Source organism: Molossus molossus, unplaced genomic scaffold (assembly GCF_014108415.1).
Source record: "Molossus molossus isolate mMolMol1 unplaced genomic scaffold, mMolMol1.p scaffold_m16_p_7, whole genome shotgun sequence".
In the NCBI taxonomy this organism is placed as follows: domain Eukaryota; kingdom Metazoa; phylum Chordata; class Mammalia; order Chiroptera; family Molossidae; genus Molossus; species Molossus molossus.
The window spans coordinates 86,196,828-86,222,861 of NW_023425401.1; the positions used below are offsets into that span (position 1 = coordinate 86,196,828).

A 26,034-nucleotide genomic window follows, 5' to 3' on the forward strand; every position below is an offset into this window, starting at 1 on the left:
GTCAAGGCTTCAGCATCAACACTTTATTCTGAAAACAATGCAATTCAATCAACATACGGTTTTCTTCCAAAGAAGCTTTCTTATAGAAGTTTCCCTGGATTCCACGTGACATTATGTTAACAAAATAGTGGCTGTAATATAATCCAAGCTGCTCCTGTCCCATCTGTTTTCCACTTTTATGTGAAGAAAGGATCAGAGCATCTATTTCTTAGTTTCTTACTAAAGAATATCTATGGTACAGAAGAGTTTAATGACAAGTTCATAAGCTAAAAGGTAATTTATGTATTTTTGGAAATTGTCAATACTTGATTCTCACCTTGCAGGTCTGTTGTTGGATACTTAACTGGCTTCCAAGGGCGGCTAACTTAGCTGGCACTGAAGCACCAGAATGAACTGAAAATTACAAGCAATGAATAATTATATATTAACCAGAAAACTACTAGGGATGAAATGAGGCTTATGGTTATCAAAACAGAAATTTAGTGTCAGAAAAGTGAGGCTAAAACAAGCCTGGTATAGTAGTTGTTATCATTTGAATCCTAATATTGTATTACAACATCTAAGTATGCTTAAAGAATAAAATCAATAATTTGAAAGTTTTGATGCAAGTTCAATTTGATTTAAAATTCATTTATATTGCTAACATAACAAATGCATCACATTTGTTAATAAAAGAAAGGGGAGATGTTAGATTTACATTATTGTACCCTTAATATAATTGAATTTCCAAACACTTTGATGTTTTCCCATATCAAAATCATATATTATAATATTATAAATTCTTTCCCCAAGCCCACACAGATGGCCCGATCCCCGCTAGTTTGCACCCTGCAGTGGAGTGTACATAGTACTGCTATATCACACTACATCAGGGGGCATCTTTTATACTGAATAAATGCGAATGGTAAGTCCTAGAATTGTGCTACAAGGCAGCCCTCTATTATACTTAGGAACATTTTTAGTGTGTTCCAGCACACAACATAGGTGAGAAAGCTCTGAAACATGGCCAAAGGGTAGCTATCAGCGTCTGTTAACATAAGTTTGAAAAATACACCTAAGTGCTGCATACTACAATCACTCTGGTATCGCCGACCTCTATGTGGCAACACAGGAAGGGGATAACAATGCCCCGCTGAGGCTCACTTGGCTAAACTCACAATTCTGCTTCCGGGTCTACATGCTCTGTAGTAATTTATGTTACAATACGAGGTATTGCTGACATATGTCCTGAAAAATTGGCTGAGATTCGAAAAAAGTACTGAACAATTCTCTTATAGTAACACTCTTGTTTGGACATCCAATCTCCAGATGAATGTTTAAACAACTGAGAAGCAATTATTATCATATGTGTAGATAGGGAGAACTAAATAAATGTAATTTTATTAAGACAAAACAACAACAACAACAAAACACACCCCAAACCACACAGGTAGTCATTACCCAGTCATTACCCAATGATACTGCTTAGGCAGAACAGGATCCATTTAAAAATAAAAACAAAGTTATGAAAGGCTAATCTAGGCCAGATCCTGTTAGCCTGGTCATCTCCTGAGTATATTCACATAGTTCAGAGAGAAAAAAAATTAAGTTCAGCAGAAGCATGAGATTACCACACAAGTATAGGTATAATTTCCTGAAATAATTCTATTTTTATACATAAAATGCTAAATTAAAAAAACCATCAGAGCTTAATACTTTCCTAACAGAGAAGCATCAAATCTATTATTAGCAGCAAATGGACCCCCAAAAGCTACAGTTGCTTCCATTTATTCTGTTAATAACTTCCTTGTAGTTTTTCAATCTATCATGGATTATAATTTTAGTTATTTATGTACATGTATTACCATCCCATGCCCATGATATTAGTTCCTTTTGGTTGAAAATTTCCAGGCCTCATTCATTTTTAATTTGCCTGTAGGTTCTCCAATAAATAAATTCCTCACTCCTTCTGAAGTTATGTACCCAACCTCAGAAGAAATAAAGGATCAAGCTGCAAATAAAGCAAATTATTTAGAGAAGTAAAATATTTTTAAAAATATTTGTGATCATTCACATTAAGACTCTTACATTTTCATATGCATTCTAATGACCACAGAAGTACAGCAAACGCAATCTTGCATCTTATTTTGAAAGCCTCTCTACTGATGAAAAGCACAATGATTATATAAAATAATATTTTTGTGGTGCATCCCAAATGCTGAAATTAAGAGTCTGATTTAGGTATAGGCAACATACATTTTAGTACCTATGCCTCTTCAAAGGATTTCCCACTCAAAATATACTACATTGTTGCCAGTTGTTATACAAGCATATCATACCAAGTCATCTCCTCTCATGCTTAAAAGAGTATATGAAATCAGACACACAAGAACATGGGGCAAAAGCTTCTTAAATCCAAAGGAAGATGTGACTTGCATATGTTTGCTGATCTTTCCCTAAGCAGTCTTCAGAGCTGATGCTAAGCCACCTTTCAAAATTAGAAAGAATTGAGTTCATTCAATTTTGTTTTCTACCATGAAAGTCTTTGGGATTAAAACACAAAGTGATAGCTGCAAACTATCAATGTTTCTTAAACCAATTTTTATCAACAGAACTTGGGGTGGGTGTAGGGGGTTGGAATCGCCAGGAAAAAATAATTATTAACATTAATACATTTAACAAGTGCATTTCTTTAGAAGGGAAATTTTTCCTTAGCACAGACTAAAAACAGTGTCTAAGGACTTTCTCATTTCAGGGGGAAAAACATCTAGAAGACTTTAAAGTAAAAAATAAGAGGCCAAGGAATCCAATAGTTTCAGAACAGAAAACCATAGTTAGTGAAACTGAAGAAGATAAAAAATTTCACTATTTGCCCACTGAAAGGATTATCAGTCCATAATCTTAGGAGGCATCGCCAACACCAAAGTAAAACTTTTCTTATTATGGTTTGGTTACTACCTGAAAATGAGAATCCAGTGACGTAATAAAATTATGGCTCTGAGTAACGGTCATTTTATTAAAGACAAAGATAGATTGAAATGCAAAGGTTAGAGAAGAATTTGAAACATCATTTTACTAAAGTTATATTTCTAACTTTGTAAAAGTACCAGTAGAAAGAAATTACTAGCTTGGTACATTCATTATCCAAATCACATTGTAAATAAAGGAATACGGTAGGCATAGTCTTTCTGAATTCTCAGGAATTATTTGGGGTTTCATTGAAAAAAACACTTTTGAAACTTCTCTGTACCGCAGGCTGACGCTCCAACCGCTGAGCCAAACCGGCCAGAGCAACACTTTTGAAACTTCTGAACAGTCTATAGAAGAGCTTAATTTTATTAGATTACACAGTCATTAAACTGATTTATAGAGGACCTTAATAATTTTAATGGATTAACTGAGTATTATTCAGAAATGAGATTGTAGAATGCAGAATTCCTTCTTGCCTAGACCTCTGCTATTAATCCAATTGTCACAATTTCTGAAGAAAATTACTTACCTTCATAATTTGATTTTAATATTACTTTGTCTAATTCTAAAGCTAGTAGCAAAGGAATAATCAAAATATAAGAATTCCTTAAGTGAGCATATAAAACAGAAGATAACTACAGCTCATATGAGTCTTAATCAAACTAGTTCAGAATTTCAGACAGAAGTTTAATTTGTGCGTGCGTGTGTGTAGCAAATATATGTGTAGAGGCATCTGTACAATGAATAATTTGTATAGATAATAGGCACACACACACACACACATTGTATAATTATATAACTTTTGTATGATTAACTATAATCAACTGTGTATGTAAATGTATTATTAAGCACTGTGTAATTAAGCAAACAAATCATTAGTTTCAGGAAAAACAAAAGGAAGCCTATATAATCATATTGCACAACAAATCCTCAGTTGTGAGTATTTGTATATGCATATTGTTGGGAAGAGGGAACTCCCCGCTCTAAACGTCTTGAGTTCTTATAGCTGGACTAGTGATAAAATTGACACAAGAGCACATTAAGAGGATAAAAATCAATTTAATATGAGTACACAAGATTATGCCTCTGAAATGATGAACCAGCAGCTTTTTATACTTCTTAGATGAAGGAACAATAAATTTATGAAGAAAAGACAGGGAAAAAATGCACTTTAGTTTGGGGTACTCATTACTGAGGAACAAAGTCTGGGCTTATGTAGTAAATTAGTAAAGGCATAATGAGGTTTGTTTATGTAAACTTTTCAGCCCTGGATTCCTTAACTCTGGCTTTAAGGGTGTCTCTCGTAGTTCCTCCTAGAGCAAGGAGGACACATTTCACCCAGGAGATTTATTTCCTGCATTCAAAGAGACAAGGGATTGCCAATGTGCCCTTCTTATACCAACTGCTTGTCAAGTAACTTTAATTGAAGGGGATCGATATGCCATTTTGGGTTATTTGGGAGCAGCCTGCCTGGGACCTGACAATATAATTAGATAATATATAATTACATACAGATATATTCAAAGAAGGATTGTCAAAGACTGAGAAAAGCCTTTAACATAAAAGACAAAAATCAAAACAAATCTTAAAAGACAACTTGGGAGCAACAGACTATGTAGAAAAAAAAAAAATATCCTTAATATCTGAAAAACAAAAGATACAGCATGAAACAAGAATGTAAAGCAATAAAAAATATTCAGAGAGCAAAAATGCTCTTCAAAACTAAAAATATGATGGCAGAAAGGAAGTACTCCTTAGAGGGGTTGGAAAATATAAAGTTCAAGAAATCCCCCAGAACGTAGAGAGAAAAAGTGAACACACAAAAAGGGGAAAAAATAAATTAGAGGACTAGCTAATCAGGCTAATTGGAAATCCAGAAAATGGGCAGAAAAGCAAATCAACAATAATTCAAGAAACTCCCCCAGCAAGGAAGCACTAGAATTCCCAGATAAAGAAGGCTGAGTTCTCAGTACAAGGGGTAAAATTAACATGAATCAAAGACATCACTGTATTTAGTTTCTTCAATAGAAACTAAGACAACAGAGCAAAGGCTCTAAAAATCTGTAATTGTTTTCCCAAACTATCAGTTGAATGAGTAAAAAGTTATTCTTCAAAATTTAAGAATTTAGAAAATATTCCTCACATGTACCACTGTCTCTCAGGGTGTTATTGTGCTTCATCAAAATGAAATACTCTTCTGAAAAAGGGACAAGGTCATAGAAAGCAGAAACGTCAACCCAGGAGCAAGGAGAAGGAAATTCCCCAAATGGTAATGGAGATCATAGGATAAGAGATAAGTACCAGCCACAGAGGGCAATCCTGTTAAGAATGGGGTCCCAGAGGATGGCGGGGTAGGTAAACGCGGTATCGCGTCCTCCCACAACCACATCAAAGTTACAACTAAATTACAGAACAACCATCATTCAAAACAGCCTGAAATCAAGCTGAATGGAAGTCACACAAATACGGAATTAAAGCAGCAGCCACATCCAGACTGGTAGGAGGGGTGGAGGCGGACAGGCTGGTCCCACACCCAAGTGCGGTGGATAAAAATCAGGAGGACACCTCGGCTGGGAAGGTCCTCTCTGAGGACTGAGGAGTCCTCGTCCCACACCAGACACCCCGCTCAGGGTTCCAGTGCCAGGAAGAGAAGTCCCCATAACTTCTGGCTGGAAAAACCAGCGAGAACCAAGGTTCAGGGAAGCTGATGTGGCTGGAGCCCCAGGCAGCTTCTTAAAGGGCCCGCGCAGGGACTTATCAAACTCACTCCCTTTAAGATTGAGGGGAGGCAGCTCGAGGGGTGCCAGAGACATACAGGGAAGCACTGAGCTGTTTGGCATTGGAGCAGGGGCTGGAGAGGGGGCTTTCTCCAGGACAAATGTGCTGTCAGAGGCCTTTGTTCCTTTGGTGAGCCCTTCCCTGGGGACAGTCACCATATCTGGGACCAGCAACCTGGCTCACACTGGTAGCTCTGCCCTAGTGATTCCCTGAGGCCCTGCCCCACCCAACTTTCAGGCCCACCCAAGCTGTTGCCAGTTGCTTAACCATAGGATTGGCCTGTCTTGGATCCTGCTTCAGGTTTTCCTAAATTCTTTCAAACAAGCAGCATCTAGTCTCAGATAGCCCCATACCTCTTATTAGCAATACACAGAAACAAACACAGAGAGGCAGCCAAAATGAGGAGACAAAGAAACAGAACAAATGAAAGAACAGAACAAAACCCCAAGAAAAGAACTAAGCAAAATGGAGATAAGCAACCTAACAGATGCCGAGTTCAAAATGCTGCTTATAAGGATGCTCAATGAACTTAGTGAGGACCTGAAGAGCATAAAAATGGACCAGTCAGAAATGATGGATACACAGTCAGAAATGAAGGAGGCATTAACTGAAATAAAGAATAATTTACACAGCTTCAATAATAGAGTACGTAAAGCCAGGAAGCAAACCATTGATTTGGAACATAAGGAAGCAAAAAACACCCAATCAGAACAGCAAAAAGAAAAATGAATACCAAAAAAATGAGGGTAGTGTAAGGAGCCTCTGGGACAACTTCAAGTGTGCCAACATTCGCATCTTGGAGGTGCCAGAAGGAGAAGAGAGAGAACAAGAAATTGAAAACCTGTTTGAAACAATAATGGCAGAAAACTTTCCTAACTTGGTGAAGGAAACAGACATACAAGTCCAGGAAGCACAGAGAGTCCCAAACAAGATGAACCCCAAGAGGCCCACACCAAGACACATCATCAAAATGCAAGAGGTTCAAGACACAGAGAGAATCTTAAAAGCAGCAAGAGAAAAGCAGTTAGTTACCTACAAGGGAGTTCCCATAAGACTCTCAGCTGATTTCTTAAAAAAAAACAAACACTTTGCAGGCCAGAAGGGAGTGGCAAGAAATATTCAGAGTGATGAAAAGCAAGAACCTACAACCAAGATTACTCTATCTGCAAAGCTGTCATTTAGAATGTATGGTCATATAAAGAGTTTACCAGACAAGAAAAAGTTAAAGGAGTTCATCACCACTAAACCATTATAATATGAAATGATGAAGGGTCTTTTTGAAGAATAAGATAAAATATATGAACAAACAAAATGGCAATGAATACATATCTATCAACAATGGAATCTACAAACAAAATGAACAGGTAGAACAGAAACATTCTCATAGATACAGAGAACATTTTGTTGGTTGCCAGTTGGGAAGGGGGTTGGGGGAATGGGTGAACAAGGTGAAGGGATTAAGAAGCACAAATTCATTGCTAGACTGACAAACCTCAAAGGGAAAGGGGTTGGGGGGTGGGAAGAAATAAAGCAAAGAATATGTGCATAACCAATGGACACAGACAACAGTGTGTAGAAAGGCAGGAGGGGGTCGGGAGTGGGGAGGAGGGGATCAATGGTAGAAAAATGAGGGACATCTGTAATACATTCAACAATAAAAATAAAAAAAATGGTGCCCTACAACTCAAAAATCAGATTTGTTTGGGGCTGTCATCACAGTGCACTTGGCTGTCATACTTCTTTTTACCTGAAGGAGTAGTAGTAATTGTTGTTGTTGTTATTATTATTAGGCAATAATAATAAGGAAAAACCAAGAAAGAGAAAGATAGTAGATCTAGGCAACAGGGAAAATGGCTCAGAGAAGGCCAAGGGACACCCAGGATAAGACAGCAAAGGACATTTCAGGAAGACCTGGAAGGCAGCTACAGAGCAATCCACCCAGACAGTAGATGGAGGTCTCCAGAGAGATGAAACCACACTCTCACAAAGGCAGAAAAGTTGTTTCTTGAACATGATGAACCTTGTGGAGAGCTGTGTTGAGACGCTTTCTGATAGCATAGAAAATTTTGCAATTGATACAGTGAAATCCAAACAAAAAAATAAAAATGTTGCCATTTGCTTCAGGAAATACAAAATGAAGGAAATGTAACCATACTGCATAACAATCCCCAGTTGTGAATAATATATGTATATTCATAATCATAAATATATTGAATAGTGACATAAGGAAAAAAATTAATACATTCTATGGGAGTAATGAGAGGAAGGATGGGAAGGATGGGAAGCAAACGAGAGAGGGCAAAGGGGATAGTGGGATTACAGCACCAACTCCTCAACCAGGATGACAGGAAATAAGCAAAGAATGGCTAAAAGTGATCAACTCAATTACATCAGTATATGAACGTTATTTTAAAATATGGGCATGTGCAATTGTCAGAAGAAACAGGAAAGAACAAAAATGGTTTCCTTAATGTTTGCAGATAGATACTTGTGGAGATAACACTGTCAGTAACATATCCATACCCCAAAAGCACTATATCATGTACATTCAAAATGTAAACTCCATCCTTGAGCATAAGGGATTTATTCACTGTGCCTGGCATTAGGAGTTGCTCTATAATGCTTATTAATGAATAAATAAATGTTCTCAACAATGTTAATACAAGTTCTGGAGAACTATGTTAGATAACGCCAAAGGTGTTCTATTTATGACAATATATATATATATATATATAGGGCCGGGGACAAACTGCAACCGAGGTACGTGCCCTTAGCGGGAACCGAACCCGGGTCTCTCCGGACCGCAGGCCGACGCTCTAACCGCTGAGCCAAACCGGCCAGGGCTATTTATGACAATATTGACATGGTAGATAAACATTAAAAGTTTAGGGTGTTTCAGCTGGGCTAGTGTGCCTCAGTGGGTTGAGCATCACTCAATGGGTGCACCAGGAGGCAGTTGGCTCAATTCCAGGTCAGGACACATGCCTGGGTTGCGGGCTTGATCCCCAGTAGGGGATGTGCAGGAGGCAGCCAACAGATGTTTCTCTCTCATTGATGTTTCTATCTCCCTCTCCCTTCCTCTTTCTTTAAAATCAATATATGTATGTGTATGTGTGTGTGTGTATACATATGTATGTATGTATGTATACATGCCCACACACACACACATATATATACACACATATGTATATGTATATGTTGTTTAAAGTACTTCAAAATGATTAAAGCAGAAAAAGCAGTATTTTCCATATAGCACTTTATATTATAGGGGATTTAGTGTAGCCAAATAAACAAGTGTATATTTAATTATTTCATCAGTGTATCTAAAAATGTATATATCAACTTGGATAAAAACTTTAAGACATATTCGTTCCAGCACATGACTCCTAACATGCTCTGCTCTGCTCCTCCAGGCCTTTCCAGTTGTAGTTCCCTCGGGGGTAGGCCCCCCCTGCCCAACCCTCCCACACTCTACCTCCTTCAAGCTGCTCCTCCTAAAACTCAGCTCAGGTATCACACCCTCCAGGACACCTTCTCTGATCCCTAAGACTGGTGACCCTCCTAGCCCGTGTGTACCCACATCACCTCGTTAGTATCGCTATCTCAGAATATAACAGTTTCCTGGTTTTGTCTCTCTTCCACTAGAAAATGAGATCTTGACAACAGTGACTATATCCTATTTGTAACTGTATCCTTGGCAACCAGCATACTATTTGGTAATCACAGACACAAACATCTGATTAACAAATAAGTCTGTTCATTAATTTAAGTAATATTTATTCAGCACCTACTACATACCAGGCATTTTCTAGGCAATAAGAATAAGTCTGCCTTTGTGGTGCTTACATTCTAGACAAAGAGACAAACACAAACAAATATACACATATATTTTAATAAACATAAAACACAATGTAAGATGGTACTGAGTGCTTTTAATACAACAAAACAGGATGAGGGAATAAAGAGAGGTCAGAAAGACTGCTATCTTAGAATGGTGAGGGGGAGAAGAACTCTTTAAGGGTTAGGACTAGAGATCTGACTGAGAAAGTAAGTCATGCAAATATCAATGGGAAGACTATCCCAGGTAGAGGAAAGTGTCAAATACCAAGGCCCAGGTAAGGGAACGTATTGGGTGCATTCGAGGCAAGCATGCCACTAACTGGTTAAATAGTTTGCACAAAATCATGTATCCTCTCTAAGCCTTATTTTCCCATCTGAAAAACCTTAAGTCTGCTGAACTGAAAACAACACTTGCAGCCCAGGCAGCCTACTACCTGCCTACACTGCTTCTGCACCTCCTAGCACAACTCCGTTACAGATGACGGGCCGTGTGTGCTAGCTCTCAGACAGACACAGCGTCACTCTCGGCTCACTCTCTCCTGAATTTAACCCCAAAGCAGAGGCTCACCTCGCCCTGTGATGGATTATACCAAATGAGCTGTACATGCACGTAACCGCGTTTAGGTATTCCAATATGCCGGCCAGATTAAGACTTCGAAGGCTCACAGATTTTACTCTAAGCGAAAAGTCAGGGCTCAAGTTAAAATGACATCAAATAAGGCCTCAATGTCTCTAAATCAAGAATTTTTAAATTCAAGTCTAATGTACATGTAATTCTCCCTCCTTATAGAAGATAACAGATTAAAATGGCCACAGAAAACTCAGGTTACTTTACTGTGCTTATTGCTGACACATGTAAAAAAAACTTGAAAAATTAATAAACGAACCCTGGGAGCTCCAGGTACACAACTAGCACCCAGGGCAGTGTCCAGGGTATGCTGAAAATCTAAACAAACATTTGATAACTGCACGGATGACTGACTGACCAGTCAGTCAGTGGGAGAGAGCAAAACTAATTAAAACTCATGAATTACTGGTGCTCCAGATGCCGGAAGGACTGTGGTATCAACATTTTCTCAGCTCCAGAAACCCCCAACAATACCCACTTCACTAATAATATTAATACTGTGTCTGTTAAAATAAAGCTGTCTATAATGTCTCTAAAACTAAAGTGGGTGCCATTAGGAATGTGACATGTCCTCTTTGTAGAGAAATGTGTTAAATAACAATAAAAAGTATCCTAGTTGAAACAGCAGCTACCAATATTTGAGAGCCTCATGTGTGCTATGCTGGCTGAAATGTAAATCCTTTGGATCATCATAACAAACTATGTGGTAATTTTTCTTTACCAAAATTTTTTTTATTGATTTTTTTTTAGAGTGAGAGGAAGGGAGAGCACTCAATCCACTGAGCCTTACCAGCTAGGCTATGTGATAATTTTTATTATCTCTAATTTACAATTAAGACAGACTCCACTTAGGTGATGTTCCCATAGTCACACCCATTGCTGACTGGTGGTGGAGTTAGTATGCAAATACCATGTGAGTTTGATTTCTGGACTCAACTTTTCTCTCTTGTGAAGGTCAATAAACAAATATAGAAGGTTTTTGAATTATTTGACCCACTGTCATATAAATGCAATATAGGACAATTATTAGCTGGCTGTAATTTAGAAATATATTATGCTGATTTAAGAATATTGTTATATCTGTGACCATTTTATCAATATACCGTTTAGCTTACTCTCCTCAAATAAACCCAATAATTACTGTTACACATCCTAAAAAAAATTTGTTGAACTATAGAGTAGAGAAACAAGAAAAACTGTTCACTTCCTTCCTTTCAATATACAGATTCAGCTAAGAAAAAACAACCTTTTATCACCAAGATCATTTTGAAAAGCCATCTTTTCAAATGAAAAGGTGTTAGCAAGGGTGTATGCCAGTGCAAGAGAAAATTTCAAAACCTTTAAAAAAGACTTTGTAGAACACCAAAATATGGGAGAATGAGCGACAGCAGATGATGGCATCTGAGCTAATAGGATAAGGAAGGACAGGTAACACCTCGGGCCCTAATGGCAGAGCTGAAGTTAAATCCCAGCTCTACCACTCACTACTTACTGGGAAAGTAACTCCTTCACATACTCTCTATAGCTATGTTTCGTATATGTAAAGCAGGGATAAGAGTACTTGTTTCACAGGACTGATATAAGAATTAAATAAATTAATACATACAAAACACAAAAGTCTAATATGCCCTAGCTAGGTGGCTCAGTTGGTTGGAGTACAGTCCCATATACCAAAAGGTTGTGAGTTCAATCCCTGGTCAGGGTGTGTACAAGTGGCAGCCGATTGATGTTTCTAACATTGATGTTTTTCTTTCTCTTTCTCTTCCTCCTCTCTCTCTAAAATCAGTAAGAAACATATCCTCCAGTAGAAAAAATAATAATAAACAATAAAATACAAAAGCCTAATATAAAAGAAGACTGTCTGGCATTAACTACTTTTTATTTATTAATGAAAAGTAATTAATCCCTAGACAATGTGAAAAAAAGATTCAGGAGACGACTGCCTGCCAAAGCAGGTTTTCAGGGCTATCAAATGTAGGTTGTTTTCAAGCAGACACATGGGAAATTAAATGAGTTTTTAAATATGCACATGCCATGTTAATTTTTTTTCCTTGTTAGTGAAGAGATCCTTATTTATTGAATGCTTCCTAGGTTTTAAATTTTTTTTTCTTTATTGATCTTTTTTGAAAGAGAGGGAGAGAGAGATAGAAACATCAATGAAGAGATAACATTGACTGGCTTTCTCCTGCATGCCCCCACTGGAGACCGGGCCCACAACCTGGGCACGTGCCCTGAACAGGAATAAACCGACAATCTGTTGGTGCACTAGTTGATGTTCAACCACTGAGCCACACAGGCCAGGCTGAATGCTTCCTAGGTATTAGACACTAAACTAAAATACATTTTTCTCATCTATTTGTCACATCTCTGTGAGGAAAATGTTATTAACCCCCGTTTTACAGAGGGGGAAACATGGACTCAGCAGTTAAGGAAACTGCTCTGATAAATGACAGAGCTGGAATTCGCAACCCCGGTCTGTTGATTCCAAAGTCTATGCTTTTAAACATTATGCTACTCTAACTCCTTATTCCTGGGAGACCAAGGCTGTGCCAATCACAGTGCTTTTCAGGAAATTTAAGCTTCCCATCTGGAGAGGAATTACTGAATGATTATTTCTACAGGGAAAAGTCAATAGTTGAGAAAGACAATCAAAAGCATGCAGTTAGAGCAACAAAGGCTTTAATTCTACACAGCTGGCATACCCATTGTGCCTTTTTCTTATTTCCTTTGCCTTACCCCTAGACCTGGTATATAAATAACTTTAGTAACTGTAATCTTACACTTACTGGCATTCCAAATTCTCTAACTCCAAGCACCTTCAGGCAAATACGATTAAAGGAGCTATCACTGATTGGACGAACTCCCAGATTTTTAGTCTATTCATGAGTTTGTGGTTAAAAAGGGTGAAGAAAGAATTTCATAATAGAACTTAATCTATATTGGAAAATTAAGCTTCTAGAATTTGTATCCTTTCAGTGACCTGCTACCTCTCACTTGTTATTTCACTGTGGAGACAGTAGCTTGCATTCCTTTTTGTTTACAATTCTAGAAAAATGAGTCCAGATCAGGTGGCAGTGGTGGCTAAAATGAGTTTCTGGTCCTCTGTACAACCTTTACTGCAGTCTTCAGTCAGTTGCCAATCACAAATTAACAAAGGGAAATGTGATAATTAAAGCCAACATTTCCCTTAATAAAGGTGGGCATACAGCAGGTACCTTCAAGAGCCTGTAATCGCTCACCTGGCTAAGTTAGACAAACGCCTGGCTATTAATCACTCAAATGCAGTTGATATTGACAAGCTTAAATCCTGGATATGACCTCATTTCCTACTTATGGCTCAAGAGTGCTTGAGCTACAAGGGTGAAGGGTGAAGCACACAGATTTAGTTACCTTATCAGAAATATACCACAAAGTCATATATAAATCCTGTTAGGGAAATAGACATTTTTTAAAGTATTCCTACTTTGTTCTAGAACTTCCCAAATATTTTTTTTCTTTATTGATTTTAGAGAGAAAGAAAGGGAGAGGGAGAAAGAGAGAGAAATATCAATGAGAGAGAGCATCGATTGGCCACCTCCTCCATGCCCCCCACTAACAGGGCATGTGCCCCTACCAAGAATCGAACTGGTGACCTCTTGGTGCAAGGGTCAATGCTCAACCACTGAGCCACACTGGCTGGGCTTCCAAATATTTTTTAATTTTTTTAATTTTAATTTTACTGATTTGAGAGAGAGAGAGAGAGAGAGAGAGAGAGAGACAGACTGATTTGTTGTTCAACCTATTTATGCATTCACTTGTTGATTCTTGTATGTGCCCTGAATGAGGATCGAATCACAATGCTCTAACCAACTGAGATGCCTAGCCAGGATGAAAACTCTTTTAAATATTTTTTTACACAAAATAAAAGAGGCAAAAAAAAAAAAAAAAGACTACTTAATCTTTGGATTAAGTAAAAGAGAAACTTGAAAGATTTTAGAAATGTCACATTACCTTACCCACTGGTTATTCGGTAGTGATCTTCAAACAGTACAGTCACAGAAGACTATGATTTGTTTTCAAAGACTGAAAACAAATACTTTGAAGAAGACATAAAACAATGTTCTCGATTTTACAGAATGAAATAAAATGTTTGCAATTCTTAAAGTTTCTGCTTAGATGTGAAGAAAATCATATTGTGGATAACTATATAAATAACAGTTCCTTTGGAAGCCATATGTTTAGACATATAAGCAATATTTTCCCTTTTGTGTACAGCGCAGCCCAAAGATCCCACGCATATAAAGTCACAAGACAGCATCAAAGATATAATTTATTCTAAAAAAAACCCAAATGAGGAATGACAACCACGTTGCAAAGCACAGAGCTTATGACAGAAAATGTACATAACGTGAAAGACAGCACATGCTAAATGCCACTGTCAATAAAAGTCACCACTTCCAAAAGTTTTTGTTCCCAGATCACAGTAAGGCTGCCATTCAAACCGCACTGGCAAATCGGGTCTACGATCCGTGTGGGATACATACCACAAGAGATTCAGAAGACCACAGAACTGAGGGAGACGACTGTAACTAATATGACTCTCTGCTTTTTTATTAGCCCTGCCCTCAAGACAATTTGGCTTAGTTTTAGGATTACTGGATAAGAAAGCACTTAGCTCTGATTCTTTTGCCAACACATGGTTTTACAATTCATAGCTAAAAATTAGACTCCAAATATCATTCTCTCCCTTTACAGTGGGCTTTGGCAGCATTTCTGTTCACTCCAAATTCTTAGCAGGGCAGACTACCTGCACCCTGGGGAAGCAGCACTTGATCCACAGCTTACGGCAGCACAGTTCTGACGGCTCCTTGACAGTTCTGTGCTGCTCCATGAGTGCACCCCTGTGTTCAAAGATCCATCACCTCACAACACCAATTCTCTTCCCTACAAGAGCCTCTTCCTCCTCTACATCATAATGGAACACACTTTTCTAGAAATGCCATTAATCCATTTGCCTAACGTCACTATTCTCAATTGTTCTCAGATCAAATGAAACCTGAAAATGTTCTGATTACAGACTTTGAAATATGTATTGGTGGTTTAAATACCTTCATCTCTTTTTCAGGGACAACAAGGTATAACAAAAGTTGTAGGCTTCAGAGTGAGATAGTCGGATTGGAATTTGCCACTTGTTTACTGGGTGACCTCGAACAAGTGAATTAACATCTCTAAGGTTGTTTTTTCCTCCTCTAAAGCAAAGATAATAATAGAAATCCCAAATGGCTGCTGTGAGGGTTAAATTATTATAATTTTCATAATTATAATTATAGCAAACATTTATTGAGCACTTCTATGTATCATGTAGTATTCTAAGCACTTTACATAATTAACTCGTTTAATCCACACAAACACTCAAGAGGGTGGGAATTAGTATCAGCTTTACAAACAGGGAAACCAAGATAGAGAGGTTAAGGGACTGCCAAAGGACGCCAGCTACAACTGATGGGACAAGAACTGACACACAAGTGTGTCTGTAGAACTCTTAACCCTCAGGACACCTCGCCTCACTGAAGGGTAGCACTGTGTGGAAGGATCTGTTCACGTGCCAGCCACACAAATAAATGCTCACTTCTTCCATTTTTTTTTTCCTGCCTCATCTCTACCACATCTTATAGCATGCAAATTCTGAAATCAACTTAATAAGTGGGGAAAGAAAATAATACTATAGAAAATTTTCTTTTAAATACACAAGGGACTACCAGGAGCCCTTAGATTAAGAATTTAAGAAGCTCACCTTAAAGAGTCAGAAGACCAGTCCTGGCCAGTTTGGCTCAGCAGTTAAGAGCATCGGCCTGTGGACCAAAGAGTCCCTGGTTCAATTTCAACCAAGGGCACATACCTCAGTTGCAGTTCATCCCTGGCCCCAGTAGGGGTCATGCGTGTGGCAACCAATTGATGTGTCTCTCACATAGATGTTTCTCTTTCTTTCTCTCTCCTTCCCACTCTGTCTAAAGATAAAATGTAAAAATATCCTTGAGTGAGAATTAAAAAAAAAAAAAAGAGTCAGGAAGACCATATTGGCAAGTGACAGTAACTTCCTCAGAAGTGAATCTATACACACAAGGGTCACTGGTCCTATGCCATGGGCTGAATGTGTGTCCCCCCAAAATTCACATGTTGAAACCATAATCCCCTATGTGATGGTATTTCAAGGTGCGGTTTTGGGGAGGTACTTCAGGCTGGATTAGGTGATGAGAACTAAACTCATGATGGGATCGGTGTCCTTTTAAAAAGAGGAAGAAGTGCCCTGGTCGGTTTGGCTCAGTGGTTAGAGCGTTGCCTGCGGTCCCGAGAGACCTGGGTTTGGTTCCCGCTAAGGGCACATACCTCAGTTGCAGTTTGTCCCCAGCTCTGGTTGGGTTGTGCGGGTGGCAACTACTGGATGTGTCCCTTTCACGTCGATGTTTCTCTCTCTCTCTCTCTCCTTCCTACTCTATCTGAACAAAACATCAAAAAATGTCCTCAGGTGTGGATTAAAAAAAAAGAGGAAGAGACAAGGGCTCTCTCTCTACCATGTGAAGACACAGTGAGAAGACAGCTGTCTATGAACCAGGAAACACACTCACAAAACACCTAATCTGCCTCTCCTTTGTCTGGGACTTCCCAGACCTTCAGAACTGAGAGAAATAAATGTTTATTGTTTAAGTCACCCAGTTTGTATACTTTGTTACAGCAGTCTGAAATAAGATACCCACTCCCCAAACTAAGCACACATTAGGCACAAAGTAGCTTTATTTTGCCCAGTGACCATTTACACAAAGAGAAAAGAGAAAGGCACTCTTATTTTTACAACCCAACACCCAATACAGCGTGGGCAGAAAAAACACAGGAAAAATCTGGAGACCTGTAAAGAACATGGCCCAGCTTCTGCAGGCTGAGATGTGGGGGTGCCCACAGTGTGTGCGGGGCGCCCACGGGACAGTCCTGGACAGCAACCCTGCCACACTGTGCGGCAGCAGCAGCAGCTTCAGGGTTACCTGCTGCAGGGCACTAGTTGGGTATAAAGACATCAGTGCATCAGGGCCTTGAGGAACCAGCCTCAGAGTAACGAAGGTCTCAGAGAAAAGGAAAACAGCCAGGAAGAATTCTCAGTGCTCTGTCACCATTCACTCAAGCACTTCTAGACAGAGGGACTTGACAGGAGGCTATTGGAGATTTGAAGCTGTGGGCAGTACAAATGTTATCTTGCTGAACATTAGAATCAAGGGAGTTTGGGCAAATACTCATGCTAAGACCAACCTCTGGGGTTAATGTAATTGGTCTGGGCAGGGCCTAAACAGCCCAATGAGTTTTCAAAGCTCCAGGAAGATCCTAACCTGCCCTGGGAGTTGAGAACCACAGCCTTGGGCTGTTGGTCTGGAGAACACTGCTTCCAGTACTTTATCCTGTGGGTGTTGAGAGTCATTAAAGGATTTACAATGCAGTTATAAAAGGATTAGGTTTATCTTTTAGAAAGAACACTCTGGTAGCAATGAGGGAGACAAGGAAAAGAAAAGACCAGGGTTGACCAGGGTCGACCAGGGTCGCCCTGGCCGATTTGGTTCAGCGGTTGGAGCATCCGCCTGCGGTCCAGAGAGACCCAGGTTCAGTTCCCGCTAAGGGCATGTACCTGTACCTCGGTTGCAGTTTGCCCCGGATGGGTCATGTGGGTGGCAGCCATTCGATGTGTCCCTTTCACATTGATATTTCTCCCTTTCTCTCTCTTCCTTGCTCTCCCTCCCACTCTATCCAAACAAAAAATGGAAAAAATATCCTTGGGTGAGGATAAAAAAAAGAAAGAAAGAAAGAAAAGACCAGGTCTACTCTAATGCAGGCTACAGGTAGTTTGTTCATGCACCAAGCCACTCACCTGACAGTTACTGAGCCTCCTCTGTAGAAAAGACACAGTGTAAAGATGAATAAGCACACCTGTCTTGCTCTCAAAATGTTTCCAGGGGAGAAAGAGGCAAGAAAACTAATTAAAATATTGTGCAATAAGTAGAATACAAATGTGAAGGATATAATGAAAGCAGAGAGGAAGGACACCTAACTTTAGGGTGCATAGCCAACATATCATAAAACACTTCCGAGACGAAGAGAGTTCTGAGCCTAAGAGGGAAGCTGTGGGGCCGCCAGGCAAGTACGATGGTGGTAGGTCATTCCAGGCTGGGAGAACCTCATCTCATGATTCTGTAAAATCAAATGACTCAATAAAGACTGGAACAAGAGCAACTGTGGGGACCTTAAGGTTGGTAACCAAAGCCAGAAATGATTCAGCTAGAAGTGTCAGCTTCACTGTGAAGGCAATGGGACACCACCGACCGACTTTAAAAATTAAATTGATGTGATCAGATTTATGTTTGGGGGTGGTGAGGGAGTCAGTCTGATAGTAAAGAAAGGATGGAAGAAAGGTATATAGGAAGACAGAGGGCCATTCCAACAAACCAGGTGAGAGTGAGGACTAGCAGGGCAATGGGCCCGTGGGAGTAGGGTGGGAGTCCCATTAATTCAGGGGTAGAAATGGTACTAAGCTGACCCATTGGATATGAAATGAAAGAAAGAAGCGAGTTTAAAATTAAGTTAGAAAGACAATGTGAAGTCCCTAGGAAGTATTCTTGAGAGAGAATGAACAAGAGACAGAAATAGAGTGTGCATAGCCCATAAAAACTCCTGAAATAATGTGATTATATTAAATATTTGAGAAAAATAAAAGTTAATCAATTTCAATATTAAAATTTTTATCCATAAAGAATCTCATATTTCTTCAAGAATAGTTTAAGATACAAATTCGATCATTATGACACTAATAGGTCATACTTTAGGACACCAAATATGTAATGGTCTTAACATATGCTAAAATGCATTTGTCAATTTCAATATGGATTCCTGATTTTTTTTTTAATAAATTTTTTCTTTTATTGATTTGAGAGAGAGAGGAAGGGAGAGGAAGAGAGAGATAGAAACATCAGTGAGAAAGAACATCAATAGGCTGCCTCCTACATGCCCCACACCGGGGAATGGGCCCACTACCTGGGCATGTGCCCTGACTGGAAATCGAACCAGTGACCTCTTGGTGCATGAGATGACGCTCAACCACTGAGCCACACCGGCCAGGCAGGTTTCCTGATCTTTTAAACTCATCTCAGGAATAACATTACAATCTGTATCTCAAAACAACAAAAAGTAATTCTATTTTTTTATATAAATTTTTATTGATTGATTTCAGAGACAAAGGAGAGAGGGGGAAGGGGAAGGAGGGAAGGAAGAAGGGAGAGAGAAAAAACATCGATTTGTTGTTCCACATATTTATGCATTCATTGGTTGATTCTTGTATGTGCCATGAGCAGGGATCGAACCTCAACCTTGGTGTATCAAGAAGATGCTCCAACTAACTGAGCAGCCCAACCAGGGCCCAAAAAGCATTCTTAATGGGTGAGAAATTGATGGCAATCCCATTAAAAGTCAAAAGTCAAGAATGTCACTTCACTTTTAGATATTACTCTCTATCTAAGAAACTTGAATTAATTTAGTTTCCACTGGTAAATGAGTTCAGTAATTTCAATGGGTACAAGCTAAATTTACCCAAGAAAATCAAGAGCCTCCCGGAATAGTAAAAATTGTTTAATGTAATAGGAAAATCTACCAGCAAATGTAATCACAAACTAAAATGTGGGGGAAAAAAATACAAGGTTCAAAGAGTCCATACAAAGAAAACATATCTTTTACTGAGAGACTTAAAAAATACCTGGAGAAACATACCATATTTCTGGGTGGAAAACTGGATGTCAATTCTTCACAAATCCACAGGCATAATTAATGCAAATCCAATAACTACCATGCACTCTTTACACCTACACAAGATATTAAACTTGATAAAACCACAAGAAAATAAAGGTAAAAGTCTAGACTCTTGATATGAAAAAACTTTCCAGGCAAAGGAGATGACAAAGAATAAATAATTTAAACATACAAAACTTCTGTATGTCAAACACACCCCAAGAAAAATTTAAAATCAAACAAACTGTAAGGAAATTACACCACATGAAATGGCTGAAGATACCTTTGTCAAAACTAGATCTCAACATAGAAAGAGAAGACATGAACAATTCATAATAATTGCTCTAGTGAAAAAAAGCACACTAAACAATAAGTTTATTTTTTAGTCAATTAACAACAATTTAAAGTTGCAATACTCAGTGCTGTAAAGGACACGGTGATGTGGACATTTTCAAACATTACAGGTGAACATGAAATGGTAGAGCATTCCTGAAATGCTAGTAAGGCCTACGGCCCAGATATTGTTTTCCTATTTATACAACTTCTCTTCTATAATAAATCAATCCTAATAACATAATTGATTCAAAAATCAATGTTCAGCCCTAGCTGGTTTGGCTTAGTGGTTAGAGCATCAGTACACGGACCAAGGGGTTGTGGGTTTGATTCCCGGTCAAGGGCACCTACCTCAGTTTCAGGTTCAGTCTCCAGCTTAGCTGGGGTAATGTAGGAGGCAACCAACTAATGTGTCTCTCTCACATAGGTGTTTCCCTCTCCCTCCCACTCTATCTAAAAAAATCAATGGAAAAATATCCTCGGGTGAGGATTAAAAAAAAAAAAAAATCATTGTTCATTTACTGAGTGCTTTTAGTGAGAGAACTAGATTATCAGCACTGACTTGCTGATAATATAAAAATTAAGACACTGTTTAAACTTTAATGTTATCTATGCGAACAGAAAAGATAAACAGAGAGAACTGTACTGCTATGCATTAAACACCGTGAAAGAAGAATGGAGAGAGACAGTGGCTTGGCCACGAAAGGAGGAGAACCCAGACCAGAGATCTGGAAAAGGCTTCCTCTAAGAAAAATGTTAAGATTCATATTGACTATCCTTATATGTTTATACACATCCTCAAGCTTATACAATGAAAAAGTATTTTTCTGGCATTGCTTCAATATTAGAAATAGGTTGGCATACAAAATATTTGTTTTAACCTTCTTTTCTATATTGTAGCAGACTACTTTTCCATGGCTGTACTTCAAATCCTTAGCCCATTTTTCTCGTGAAGCTTCCTTTAAATCACCTTTTATATTTTAAAGGGATGATGACAGCTAGATCTCACCAGTTTTGCTCTCTGATATTTGGCATTCACATTTTCTCTCACTTCCTTTGGTCTGCATGCTACAGATTATAAACCTACATCTGCTTAGTTCTCTGCCTTGTGCAAATTTTGTATAAGTCAAAAATTTTATTAATAACAGGCTGTAGAAAATCACACAGAGCCAGAAAAACCAATGTAATTCACAGACCCTGAATTAAATAAAGTCTTGTATTTTAGATTTTAAAATAAAAAGAAAATAACTTTTCAATTTCATTTTAAATTTTAAGCACTATATATTGTCATATGTGTTAATCTCTAAAAGATCTAAGTTATTGAAAGTTGTTTTTGAAAAAATTAATTTGCTAAATTTTGTTCAAGTCTTTCTATAAAAATAAAAAATGCATACTCTGGAAACCTACTAACTGACAAAAAAGCCATCTCAAGCCAATTTACTTCTTTCAAAGTTAAAAAGCCATATCTATATTTTTTCTTTTCTAAAAAGGGAACATGTTAGCACAGACCCATATTTAGCCATAAGAACCAGAACCATTTCCAAGGACAAGTTGGTTAAGACTCCTTCATTTCCAGACCTGAATTCTTTCTTTATATATTTTCAGATCATTCTGTTTAATGAAAGTATAGGTTATGAATTTTCTACCAAGTACAGTTTACATACTTGCCATAACCGTTGGTATAGACTATGTCTCTTATCAATCCTGTAGTGCAAGTTCACATTTGATAAGCTCTTTGACCCCAAAATTATTTATAAAAATGTTTAATTTCTGTTAAGGTTAAAATTTTGTCCCAAATTTCTAGTTTAAATGGATGTAGGCAAGTAAATAAAGGCTAAATTGTTCCTACTCTTTAATATTTATTGAACTTTCATTTGAAGACTACAATATACATTTAATGTTTTTAAATATATTTTAACCTGAGGATATTTTTTTCCATTGATTTTTAGATAGAATGGGAAGGAAGGAGAGAGAGAGAGAGAGAGAAACAGCAACATGAGAGATACATCAATTGGCTGCTTCCCACACAACCCCAACCAGGGCAGGAGATCAAACCCATAACCAAGGCACATGCCCTTGACCAGGAATTGAACCCAAGACCCTTTGGTCTGCGGGTTGATGCTCTAACTGCTGAACCAAACCAGCCAAGGCGTATATATTTAATGCTTTTAACTGTTTCATAGGCACTTAATTTATATAATTTAAAAATAATATTGTATATATGTATTAATAAATATTCAATATATACTCACGTGAGCTTTTTGAAAGTGACAGTCAAATTTCCTAAAATTATTTGTTGGCCTATTTGATCTATTTTGGAAGAACTAAGTTGAAGTCTCTCAATTAGGACTTTTAAAATACAAAATAACATACTTCTAGATGTTTTAGTTTATAGATTTGGTTGCTGTGTTGTTTTGTGTCACACAGTTTTGATGACAACTATATTTGTTCTCAGTATACTGTACCTTTTATCCAGGGGTGATATGTAAAACGTTTAACAAACAGAATAACACAATATCTGAAAAGTTTGAGATTTTACTGTTTGAAAGCTAATGAATGAGCCTACCATTGTTTTATAGATGTTGGCACAAGACAGGAAACTCCTGGGCCAAAGATAAAGGATACTGTCATTCACGGTGTAGAAGGCAGCATTAGCTTCACATTCCTATAGGTTCTCCTTGCCAAGTCCCACAAGGGTGATACAAGGTGGTGCAAAGAGATGCTATACATGCAGGGGTTTGTGTCACAGCTGAGACTCCTGGAGTTTAAGGAATGCCAACATTTCTAAAGGGGTTACTAGCACACACATCCACCCAAGCTGTATCCCAGAAGAAGGCAAAATATTTATTATCCAGGTTAGGAAATAAACCTACCTTCTGTGTCAGAGAGAGAGATACTTTATCTTTTTTTTTTTTTTTTTGCCTTTCTTTCTTACTAGAGGTTACCTTTAATATAGCCTATCTGGACCTATTATTTGCTTATCACCAGCAAGAATTAACACTATATATGATCTTTTCCCCTAGTAAAATAGGACTAAACAAGGTTTTAATGTCCCTTCCCTATTAACCTCCTGAATTTTACTAAGGTTAGATTCCTGATACTTTCAACAGTACAGCTCTTAAATTTTGAAACTACTTTCCCAACAACTACATTAAGATTCACAACCTTCTATGGATTTAATCATAATCTTAATAAGTTTTACTAGCTTCAGTATTCACTGCTGATTTCTTCCACTCCACTTCTATGTTCTTGTTATGATTCTTTTTCCATTTGGGTAGAGTACTTTTTCAAGGTCAATTTTTTTCTGTAAAGGTGAGGAGCATATAGATCTCAGACCCATAAAACAACAGGGTTTTTTCCTATATGAGTTGTCTCATCCACCCATTGCTGCATCGCAATCCACCACGGAATCTCTGCACACGGCAGCAAGCATTTGTTCTCACACTCACTGGTCCTCAGCTGGCATGCCTCTGCTTCAGGCTGCAGGGCGAGCACGGTGACTGTTCCGCTGGTCTCCTGGGGGCGGGCTCAAGGAACAGAAGCCACCAAGACACATTCTCCTCAAGGTGGCCGTCAGAAGCATTTAGGAGACCATTTCAAATTTCTGCTCAGATAACATGCACTAACATTCCATTGACTAGAGCAAGTCAAACAGCCAAGTTTAAGTGAAGGGGCAAGAAAGTAAACTCTGCCTCAATGAGGAGGTTGAGCATTTGCCGGGCAAAAATCTAAACTATGTCACTCCACAATACACGACTGAGTGTACACTCAACTCCTTGGTTCACATGCCCTCACCCAACATATATTCCTTCTGTGTTTTCAATATTTGAGTATAAAAGCAAGTAAATCCCATTGTAGCAAATACCCCCCCTTTTAAATTTTTTTTTCCTTTATTGATTTTAGAGAGAGAGGAAGGGGGAGAGAGAGAAACATGGATGAGAGAGAGTATCGACTCAACTGGCCGCCTCTTGCATGCCCCCCATTGGGGATTTGGCCCACAACCTGGGAATGTGCCCTGACCAGGAATTGAACCCACAACCTCTTGGTACATGGGTCAATGATCAACCACTGAGCCATACCAGCTGGGCAGCAAATGTCCCTTTATTTTGTGAACAGTGTTTAATACAAAAGTCAGGAGTCTCACATGCAGAATTCATTGATATATGTTAAGGGCTTTCATTCTCCCACCCTATGGATCACACCCACTATGCTTCCATACCCTGCTACTCAAACTAGGGACTTACTAAATAAAGCCTTTTGGGTGAAACTCATTCATTGATTGGTTACTTTCTAAGGCAGACTCACTCCTTCCTAACCAAGGGCTAGTCAGCATTAACATACTTTTCTCTTTGATCCTGTCTGCTGCAGAGCTCCTAGAAATTCCTCGAAATCTCAGGCTCCTTGGTGGCTCCTTCCACGTTTTCTAGCACTGTTGTCAGCTTTTCTAATTTTAATGGATTTGTTTGCATTTTCTGGGGATGAAAAGGGGGCTCTACAATAAATCTGACAAGTCCAGTGACTAAAAGTTTAACCTCCCAGGATGGTCTGATCATAAATTCCTAACTGGGCATGTCATGGTGGATAGTCATGCCCTAGGACTATAACTTCATTAGTGAAAGGTTTGAAGCCAGCCCTGTTCTTGTGTATCTTGGTTAACACAACTGTGAAATGCCAAGAATACCCCTGGAAGGTTTTAACCACCCTTAAGTGAGCACATAAACTTAACTATCCCATAATACAGTCCTCATTTTGCTTTCTCCAAGTTTCATGTAATTCTTCATGGGTTCCCTCCCAAACCTCACATGCAAATAAAAGACAATGCAAAACTGTCCTTTTCCAGAGCATCTGAGGTCTTGCTTCCTGGCCATTGTCATCAGTTTGGGCTCAAATAAACTCATAGAACAGCTCTCTAGGTCTGAACATTCCTTACATTGACAACATAAATAACATCAAAAGCATAATTTTCTTTAAAAAGGTAGTATTTTTTTCTTTTCTACTTCACATGTGTTCTGATTTGTATTCTCTCTGCCCACAGGTCTTATGTAGATTGCTTGTCTAATGCTGGTTCTCTAACCTGGATGCACATTAGATTCACTTGGGTGTTGGGAGAAAGTTTAAAATTCCTGATGCCTATTAAATCAGAAAAGCTGGAGGAGATACTGCAGCATCAGTACGTAGGGCAACTTCCTCAGGTAAGACAAGCTTGAGAACCAGAGCCCTTATCCGATTCTGAATCTCACTCATGTGAGCTCTGAAGGAGGCGGCTGCCAGTCCCTGCTTGTCCTCTCGGGCTCAGGGCATAGAGGAGCAAGTCTGTCCTTCAGCTCTCTCCTGGACTCCTCGCAGGTCAGACAGCCAGCACACCTGCACACCCGACTCCCAGGACTCCTCTGATTCCTGAAGACCAGGCGTTTTCCAGGATCTGTCTCTTTGAAACTTTATCCTTAGCATTCTCCCCACTAGAAATGGGGTTCCAGGAGAATGAAGCCTTTGTGTTCCTCACAGCTACTTCCCCAGTGCTAGAAAATGCAAGGACTTTAGTAGGCCCTACCTAGCATTTGTTTAATAAATGAGTCCCCTGAGAGTATGCAGGACTATTTGGAAACCACTAACTACTTTTGACTCCTTTGTCTAAATATTCTCTGGGCAAGCCATTCCAGAAAAAATAAAACTTTAAGCACCCAGAACAGCTCATGCTCCTACCAGCTGAA

General features: G+C 38.7%; 1 protein-coding gene across 16 annotated transcripts in view; it reads right to left on the bottom strand.

Annotated features, from left to right (window-relative positions):
- Window positions 1–26,034, bottom strand: part of CADPS2 (calcium dependent secretion activator 2) — a 592,189-nt gene that overhangs the window by 471,043 nt on the left and 95,112 nt on the right. The gene's annotated exons all lie outside the window — the stretch shown is intronic.